We start from the raw sequence: 10,000 nt of genomic DNA, 5'->3' as shown, positions 1-10,000 counted from the left end.
CGGCAGAGCGGACGAGATCGGCCGGTGATGCGGCCGTCCAGAGAGACGGCATCTCACCTCCGCCGGACCGCGCCGACATTCACTTTCACTGCGCCCATGGGTTTCGCACTGCCCCGTGGCTCGCGCGCACGTTAGACTCCTTGGTCCGTGTTTCAAGACGGGTCGGGAAGGTGGCTGACGTTAGCCGCGGACCCCGTGCGTCTCGCGCGGCGCTGCCCACCCGCAACCGACACGCCGCAACTGGGCACTGAGCACAGTCCCCAACCGGCGACGCACCGGCTCGGACGGGACGCCCGGCCCACGAAGGGCAGACGCGGCGATCCCTCCTCGCCCGGGCGACGGGCCGACGTGTCCGCGCGCCTATAACACCCACCCGGGGGCGGGCTACCTTGCGCGCGGCCTTCTCGCCGCCTCCCAGACGGTCGCGGCCTTCGCACGGCGCTAGTGCGCTGGAGCTGCTCGGAGGACAGCGCGAACGACGGGCCGCAAGGCTCCGCACGCCCACACGCTCCGCTCGGCTTCAGCTGAAAGCGTCGCGCGACTCGACAGGCCCTCCCGTTTGCCTCTCGACGGTTTCACGTACTCTTTAACTCTCTCTTCAAAGTGCTTTTCAACTTTCCCTCACGGTACTTGTTCGCTATCGGTCTCGCGACAGTATTTAGCCTTAGATGGAGTTTACCACCCGCTTTGGGCTGCATTCCCAAACAACCCGACTCTGGGAAGACGCAGAGCGCGCGCCCTCGCCGCCACCATGGGCCTGACACCCGCACCGGGACGAGGCCTCGATCAGAAGGACGCGGGCGGCGAACGACGTACGCGCAGCGAATTCCTTACGCCACAATTCCACGCGCCGCAGAGGCGCGCGGATTCGGCGATGGGCACTTCCCACTTCACTCGCCGTTACTGGGGGAATCCTCGTTAGTTTCTTTTCCTCCGCTTAGTAATATGCTTAAATTCAGCGGGTAGCCTCGTCCGACCTCAGGCCGATAATCCAGTGCCTCGTTTGCGAGAGACACGCGCGCGCCACCGAAGCTCGTGCGAGCGCCGCGCCCGAACGCGAGCCGTGCTGCTCCGGGCCGGGATCCTCTTCGAGGCCGACTCGTAACGAGACGCACGCCGCGTTCGGTTTCGCGCGCTGACACTGCGTTCGTGCTGTCCTGGGCGGGACGACCGTGGCAACGGCCGACACCGCACCGGCCCGACGCGTCGCCGCGCGGGAACGTTACAACGCGACCCTGAGGCGGGCGTGGCGCCGGGATTGACCCGGTGCCGCAATTTGCGTTCAGAACGTCGATGCTCAATGTGTCCTGCAATTCACATTAATTCACGCAGCTAGCTGCGTCCTTCATCGACTCGCGAGCCGAGTGATCCACCGCCAAGAGCCCTCCGTGACTTCGTCAGTTGGACAAGCGCGACCCAGCCGGATTGCACAGTCGAAAAAGCGGTGGCCGAGCGGTCGCCAGCCGTAGGCGACGCATGAAGCCAGCCTGGCACATGGCCACGGCACTCGGCGCAGAACGAAACAGGGTGACCGAAGTGCAATCGCGTGCGCCTCAACAGCGACGAAGGGCGTGCGCGGCCGCCAAGATACGGAGCCTTCTCCACCTGTCGAACGCACGACCACTCGATCGGCGATCGGCCGGTAATGATCCTTCCGCAGGTTCACCTACGGAAACCTTGTTACGACTTTTACTTCCTCTAAATGATCAAGTTAGATCGTCTTCTCGGACGCCGGCGCGGCCGTTGCCGAACGCGCCAGGTCCAATCGGAGGACCTCACTAAACCATTCAATCGGTAGTAGCGACGGGCGGTGTGTACAAAGGGCAGGGACGTAATCAACGCGAGCTGATGACTCGCGCTTACTGGGCATTCCTCGTTCAAGGGAAACAATTGCAATTCCCTATCCCTAGCACGACCGGGGTTCAGCGGGTTACCCGGACCTTCCGGCCTAGGCGGCGACACGCTGATCCGGTCAGTGTAGCGCGCGTGCGGCCCCGAACATCTAAGGGCATCACAGACCTGTTATTGCTCAATCTCGTGTGGCTAAGCGCCACTAGTCCCTCTAAGAAGTTCAACGCCGACCGATAGGGTCGCGTAACTAGTTAGCAAGCCAGAGTCTCGTTCGTTATCGGAATTAACCAGACAAATCGCTCCACCAACTAAGAACGGCCATGCACCACCACCCACAGAATCAAGAAAGAGCTCTCAATCTGTCAATCCTCACTGTGTCCGGGCCGGGTGAGATTCCCCGTGTTGAGTCAAATTAAGCCGCAGGCTCCACGCCTGGTGGTGCCCTTCCGTCAATTCCTTTAAGTTTCAGCTTTGCAACCATACTTCCCCCGGAACCCAAAGACTTTGGTTTCCCGCAAGCTGCCGGAGGGGTCGTCAAAGTAACGCCCCCCGATCGCTGGTTGGCATCGTTTATAGTCAGAACTAGGACGGTATCTGATCGTCTTCGAACCTCTGACTTTCGCTCTTGATTAAAGAAAACATTCTTGGCAAATGCTTTCGCAGTCGTTCGTCTTGCGCCGATCCAAGAATTTCACCTCTAACGGCACAGTACGAATGCCCCCGTCCGTCCCTCTTAATCATTACCTCGCGCTCCGAAAACCAACAAAATAGAACCGAGGTCCTATTCCATTATTCCATGCACCATTATTCAGGCGAAGCGCCTGCTTTGAACACTCTAATTTTTTCAAAGTAAACGTCCCGGCCGCCGCCGACACTCAGTCAAGGGCACCGGCGGAGCGCCGGGGGAGAGGGCCAGGTGCGGCCAGTGCACGCCTTGCGACGGACCGGCCGCCTGCGCCCAACGTCCAACTACGAGCTTTTTAACCGCAACAACTTAAATATACACTTTTGGAGCTGGAATTACCGCGGCTGCTGGCACCAGACTTGCCCTCCAATGGATACTCGCTAAAGGTTTTAAAGTGTGCTCATTCCAATTACAGGGCCTCGTTTAGAGTCCTGTATTGTTATTTTTCGTCACTACCTCCCCGCGTCGGGAATGGGTAATTTGCGCGCCTGCTGCCTTCCTTGGATGTGGTAGCCGTTTCTCAGGCTCCCTCTCCGGAATCGAACCCTGATTCCCCGTCACCCGTAAGAACCTCGGTAGGCCGATACCCTACCGACGAAAGTTGATAGGGCAGACACTTGAATGATCTGTCGCCGGTTCGAGACCGTGCGATCCGCTCAGTTATCCAGAGTCGCCAAAACGTGGCGGGCGCGACGCGAAGCCGGCCCGGTCGGTTTTTGTACTGATAAATGCGCACCCGCCGCAAGGCAGGCGCTGACCGCATGTATTAGCTCTAGATTTTGTACAGGTATCCAAGTACGATGTACGATCAAATGAACCATAACTGATTTAATGAGCCATTCGCAGTTTCACTGTACGAGAGCGCGTACTTAGACTTGCATGGCTTAATCTTTGAGACAAGCATATGACTACTGGCAGGATCAACCAGGTAGCTTCGTGTGGAGACGCAGGGCCCGCCGCCCGCTCCGACCGTCACTTTCAAGCTACGATTCTCAACGCTTGGTTCGGCCACGAACTCTGAAAACCGTCAAGGACGCGCGAAACATGGCCGGACGCGCGAAGCGCCAACCAGCTGTAACGCCGACGTGCAACTATGCCAACAACACGCACCGTAGTAGGACCCGCACCGTGGACGCCTTGGCATCGAACGAGCAGCAGCAAATCTGCTCAGCGAGCCAGTCGCCAACCGCACGCAACAAGCGACGCCGCGCGCACATTCGCACCGAGCTGCTTGCTCCCACATAGTAGGGTCAGATTTGTTCCATGTACTCTTGTGGTGATCCTCCTGGAGCAAATTCTGAGCGACGCAACAAAAGCCAGCTCTGCGAGCACGCAACTGGTAACGCCGCTTGTGTTTTTTGGGCTATTTTTGCCAAATTTTTTGAAAAAAAAAAGCGACCCCGAACGCCCATTCGGCGTCCGAGATCGCTCAAAGTGCGCCCGCGCTGCGGACAAATCGACAGATCTTGAGGCTTACTCTCAACAAATCGCAGTGAAAATACTGCTCTAGTGATTACGACACCCCGATCTTCAACTAGGTCGTTTGCGAATGATTTAGCACCACGCCTTTCGGGCAGGGGGGTGTGCCGACCGACGGGCAACTCTTGCGGCGCCCGTCGAACGTCAGCACCGGCATAGACGGCGGCCTTTCGACCGCTTACGTTGGCCGGCCGTGGGCGAGGCACAAAAGTATCGTCGCTTTCTAGGCGGGATTCTGACTTAGAGGCGTTCAGTCATAATCCCCCAGATGGTAGCTTCGCACCATTGGCTTATCAGCCAAGCACATGAACCAAATGTCTGAATCTGCGGTTCCTCTCGTACTGAGCAGAATTACTATCGCAACAACACCTCATCAGTAGGGTAAAACTAACCTGTCTCACGACGGTCTAAACCCAGCTCACGTTCCCTATTAGTGGGTGAACAATCCAACGCTTGGTGAATTCTGCTTCACAATGATAGGAAGAGCCGACATCGAAGGATCAAAAAGCAACGTCGCTATGAACGCTTGGCTGCCACAAGCCAGTTATTAAATGAGACCTCACGTGAATAATCGTTAGTCTTAATTATGATTCTTATTGATCAATGATCTATAGAACTACTTATAATAACGTTTCCGACACTTTTTTTGATTCGAACATTTGCGCAACCTAATATTACCATAGTCCCTTATTATAGTTCAAGAACGAGTCTTCGTACCACGCCCGGGTTTTACACATAGGAATGTCAAAATTTACTGCCGGCTGTTTGAAGCAATAGCTGGGCTGCGCTGCGCTAGGGCACTCCACGTTCGAAATGTTTACAATTGCACTTTTGATGGTGTATTGTGTTGTGACCAAGGTGGTCACTTACCACACGCCTTGGCAGAGCTGTCGCATTTCATTTAAAACATCGGGTATGCAAAAGCGCGCAGCCAGCCCGCGGGATTTTTATCAGGGCCGCGAGGATTGTGCAAAGCCCTTCATGTAACATTGTGAAAAAATATTTTTTACAGATGTAAACTCGATGCTGTTTTGTGACCATGTTGGTCACTTACCACACGCCTTGGCAGAGCTGTCGCATTTCATTTAAAACATCGGGTGTGCAAAAGCGCGCAGCCAGCCCGCGGGATTTTTATCAGGGCCGCGAGAATTGTGCAGAGCCCTTCATGTAACATTGTGAAAAAAATAATTTTTACAGATGTAAACTCGATGCTGTTTTGTGACCAAGGTGGTCACTTACCACACGCCTTGGCAGAGCTGTCGCATTTCATTTAAAACATCGGGTATGCAAAAGCGCACAGCCAGCCCGCGGGATTTTTATCAGGGCCGCGAGGATTGTGCAAAGCCCTTCATGTAACATTGTGAAAAAATATTTTTTACAGATGTAAACTCGATGCTGTTTTGTGACCATGTTGGTCACTTACCACACGCCTAGGCAGAGCTGTCGCATTTCATTTAAAACATCGGGTGTGCAAAAGCGCGCAGCCAGCCCGCGGGATTTTTATCAGGGCCGCGAGAATTGTGCAGAGCCCTTCATGTAACATTGTGAAAAAAATAATTTTTACAGATGTAAACTCGATGCTGTTTTGTGACCATGTTGGTCACTTACCACACGCCTTGGCAGAGCTGTCGCATTTCATTTAAAACATCGGGTATGCAAAAGCGCGCAGCCAGCCCGCGGGATTTTTATCAGGGCCGCGAGAATTGTGCAGAGCCCTTTATGTAACATTGTGAAAAAAATAATTTTTACAGATGTAAACTCGATGCTGTTTTGTGACCATGTTGGTCACTTACCACACGCCTTGGCAGAGCTGTCGCATTTCATTTAAAACATCGGGTATGCAAAAGCGAGCAGCCAGCCCGCGGGATTTTTATCAGGGCCGCGAGGATTGTGCAGAGCCCTTCATGTAACATTGCGAAAAAAATAATTTTTACAGATGTAAACTCGATGCTGTTTTGTGACCATGTTGGTCACTTACCACACGCCTTGGCAGAGCTGTCGCATTTCATTTAAAACATCGGGTGTGCAAAAGCGCGCAGCCAGCCCGCGGGATTTTTATCAGGGCCGCGAGAATTGTGCAGAGCCCTTCATGTAACATTGTGAAAAAAATAATTTTTACAGATGTAAACTCGATGCTGTTTTGTGACCATGTTGGTCACTTACCACACGCCTTGGAAGAGCTGTCGCATTTCATTTAAAACATCGGGTATGCAAAAGCGCGCAGCCAGCCCGCGGGATTTTTATCAGGGCCGCGAGAATTGTGCAGAGCCCTTCATGTAACATTGTGAAAAAAATAATTTTTACAGATGTAAACTCGATGCTGTTTTGTGACCATGTTGGTCACTTACCACACGCCTTGGCAGAGCTGTTGCATTTCATTTAAAACATCGGGTATGCAAAAGCGCGCAGCCAGCCCGCGGGATTTTTATCAGGGCCGCGAGAATTGTGCAGAGCCCTTCATGTAACATTGTGAAAAAAATAATTTTTACAGATGTAAACTCGATGCTGTTTTGTGACCATGTTGGTCACTTACCACACGCCTTGGCAGAGCTGTTGCATTTCATTTAAAACATCGGGTATGCAAAAGCGAGCAGCCAGCCCGCGGGATTTTTATCAGGGCCGCGAGGATTGTGCAGAGCCCTTCGTGTAACATTGTGAAAAAAATAATTTTTACAGATGTAAACTCGATGCTGTTTTGTGACCATGTTGGTCACTTACCACACACCTTGGCAGAGCTGTCGCATTTCATTTCAAACATGGGATATGCAAAAGCGCCCAGCCAACCTCCAAAATTTTTGTCAGGGCGAGGATTGTGCAGAGCACTTTAGGTAACAATGTGCAAAAAATAAATTTGACAGGTGTAAACTCGATGCTGGTGTGCGTTGGTTCGTTTCTCGTGGCTTGCCGCGCGCTTTCGCATTATTTTTTTACGCATCACCGATCAGGTTTTGTGATCGTTGATGCGTAACATTTTTCGTGCCCTGTGTGTTTTTATTTCGCACCCTGTGTAACATTCCAGCGCTGATTTTACAGGAATGTGATTGACAACTTTCCCTATATAATCACGGTTGTTCTCTCTCAGAGCCAGTCTTAATTAATACGTGCTGTTGGATCATGCTGTTGAAAAATATAGCAGTTAGATTTTTGTTGCAGAAACCTTAGGGCTGAAGTAATTGAGTAAATAATATTTGTAAATTTTGCAGTGATTTTGAATTAGAAAAGGTACGCTGAGTTGTTTAAACGTCTAAAAGAATAACAATATTTTTTTTGGTTGCTATGTTTGAGTCGATAAGTCACAAAATATATTGTTTATTGTATGTTTTGTACCTGTTGGTGGCAAAAAAACAAGATTGTTCCGAATTTTCTTTATAGACATGGAATCTTCGCCGAAGAAAAGTGGGAAAGGTGTGATGTATTATTATCATTTCCCAAAAGGTATGTAAAGTGTTTTATTGTTTAATATGAGTGAAAAAGTAATACTGTTTGTGTCTTAGATTTTCTGAAACCATACGGTTTGGCCACGGACGTAGAACACTTGGACGACGAGAATCACTTTCGCAATAAATTGAAGGTTTTTACATGCGAGTGGCTACAGAGGCCTCGGGTGGCAATATCTGAATTTGCCGAAACGATGGATAAAAATTGGAACAGAATAGAACAGGATGTGGGACCGCTTGCTGAAAATGATTGTGTAAAATCGTTTAGCCACTTTGTTCAAAAATTGAACGATTTATGCGAGCCATTCAGGAAGCACGTTGGAGGCAATGAAGGTTTGTCTTGCTCCGAAAGTGAGGCAAAAGCGAAACTCCTGAGTTTAAAGCAAGCAATAAGCGAGATGGAGGAGATGGACGAATTTTATTTGCATAAAATGACCCACGTTGGTGCCTCCATGTACCTCTTGGGGATTCACCTTCATGTAATGAAGTACATTTTTTCAAATATGGAGGATGTGGGTAGCAATTGCGGTGGTGATTTACTCGATGCCTTTAAAAAAGAAAAGAATTTCCAGTCCTACAGTGAAGCCATTATTGGCACGCGCACTCAAAACGTGACGCAAGGCACAACAAAGCGAGTGAGGCGTTCATTCGAGGAAATAATTTCCCTAAAAAGAAAAGATTTAGCCGACGGCTGTGGGCCTTCAAGCAGTGGTACCTGTGAGGAACAAGGTAAAAAAGAGAAAAGAATTGATGAAATCAAAGAGGCGAAGAAGAATAAAACACTGCGGAAAAAGCAAAAAAGAAGAACAGAAAATAAGTAAGAAGAAAGCTGCGGAAATGATGATTTTTTGTATTTCCGCATTTCTTTTCTTTCAATATAGCTGCGTCCGTTTTTGCTTGTGCGATGAACCGTTATGTTTTTCTGAAGTAGTCTTTTGTTGTGACATGATCACTGCGTTTCGTAGTTTTTTCTCGTAAACATCTTTGTCTTTGTGTGAAAGTTAATCTTATTTGGAACGTTAATAGTTCAACTTCTCGTTTCATATAATCTTGTTTACAAGCTCTTTTTTTGTGTGTTACGCAGCGTTAATCGAATGATTGCTTAATCATTGCCCTACTTTGACAGGCTAGTATTGTTGAAATAATTGGATATTTAGGATTTTCTCAAGAGAGTTGTTTCATTGTTGTTAATCGTGTTGAAGAAAATGGCGAATGCTGAAATACATTGGGATCGTTACGATCAAGCTTGTGTCCTTGTTGATCCCGACGTAAGTCAAATCAGCTTTCGTTGTTGTTTGTGTTTTTTAAGGTTTCTGTGTTTAATTGTAAGTTTGTTTGTATTTTTGGCAGGTGGAGGAAAAACGTTTAAGAAAACAGAATGATGATAAAGAGCGTCTGCGACGCTTTGGGGAGCGTGGAGATCTATATTTTGGTGAAATGGACATTCCAGCAGAAGATACGAATTCGAAACGGCTTGCTGTGGGGTCTTCTTTGGAAAGGTGGATAGTGGATTCGTCTTGGTCTTACTGTGCGCGTTGTTTTTCGGTAAACACGTGTAACATCAGTCCCGGGTTTAGGCGTCCTCATTTTTCCACATTGAAGACTTGCCAATGTAGTGGAAATTACACTGTTCCTCGAATTGCTGATTGGCCCCAAGAGTTGAAGGGTCTAACCTCTGGCGACCAATCAATTCTGGCATTTTTCGCGTTGCACGTGAATTCCACTCAGCGATTACAGCACGGTTATCGTTACAAAGACCGTGGGGTTGCTGTAACTCTGATACAGAGATCTGTACTTGAACGAATTCACTCTGTAGAAGACGAACAGAGGCGGAGCAGGCTGTTGACAGCTTATCATTATCTTGTCAACGATGGAAGAAGTGCGTATGGTGACTTCGTCAGGCAACGAGAGGAAGGTTTATTGAGATCGCGAATCCCGTTTTATAACCTTTTTGATGTGGGTACTTTTTTGCATATGTATAAATGGACAGTAACAAATGCGTTAATTTTTTCAGATTTCGTTCATTGAATCTGCCATTTGGCCAATATTGTATCCGTACAAAATATTTTGTGAATCAGCAATTTCGGGCGGAGAGAGTACAAAACGAGCCTACATGTACAAGATCTTGTCGAACGTTTGTGATTATTCCACATCGTTTGAACTTCTCCGATTTCAGTATGACAGATGGCTATACAAAACTGTTTGTGGGGCTATAGAATCTGGACGAGTACTCAACTGTAGTCCCGCCAGAGCGCTAGATTCAAAGGTATTTTCTGAAACATATTGGCAATGGCAGCATGCCTATCTCGCGGATGCTGTTCAACAGTTTGGACTTCCAAACATATTTATTACAATTTCACCATACGAATGGACGTTTCCAAGATGTTTTTGGATTCAACAAAGAATGAATAAGACTGGAAAAGGCGCTACAACTCTTCCCACCGTCGAAACGTTACATTTCGCGCATATTATGTCGGAAATACTACGTGGTTACGTAACTGGAAAAAACAAATACTCGTGGAAAAACCATTTACTGGCAAATATCCTT

At 49.1% G+C, this 10,000-nt stretch overlaps 3 non-coding genes across 3 annotated transcripts in view; all 3 read right to left on the bottom strand.

Moving 5' to 3' along the window:
• LOC145915142 (large subunit ribosomal RNA) overlaps positions 1–986 on the bottom strand; it is a 3,686-nt gene extending 2,700 nt beyond the window's left edge. The window contains exon 1 of the ribosomal RNA XR_014403589.1: positions 1–986. This exon is cut by the window's left edge and continues 2,700 nt beyond it. This is a non-coding gene — a ribosomal RNA (large subunit ribosomal RNA).
• A 244-nt stretch (positions 987–1,230) lies between these two features.
• LOC145914959 (5.8S ribosomal RNA) lies at positions 1,231–1,384 on the bottom strand. Its single transcript, XR_014403417.1, has one exon. It is a non-coding gene; the product is annotated as a 5.8S ribosomal RNA (ribosomal RNA).
• A 259-nt stretch (positions 1,385–1,643) lies between these two features.
• LOC145915047 (small subunit ribosomal RNA) lies at positions 1,644–3,467 on the bottom strand. Its single transcript, XR_014403502.1, has one exon. It is a non-coding gene; the product is annotated as a small subunit ribosomal RNA (ribosomal RNA).
• Between the last annotated feature and the right edge of the window lie 6,533 nt (positions 3,468–10,000).

This window comes from Ascidia mentula, assembly GCF_947561715.1.
Source record: "Ascidia mentula chromosome 2 unlocalized genomic scaffold, kaAscMent1.1 SUPER_2_unloc_1, whole genome shotgun sequence".
NCBI classification, from domain to species: Eukaryota; Metazoa; Chordata; class Ascidiacea; order Phlebobranchia; family Ascidiidae; genus Ascidia; species Ascidia mentula.
This window is presented reverse-complemented; position numbering and strand designations above follow the sequence as displayed.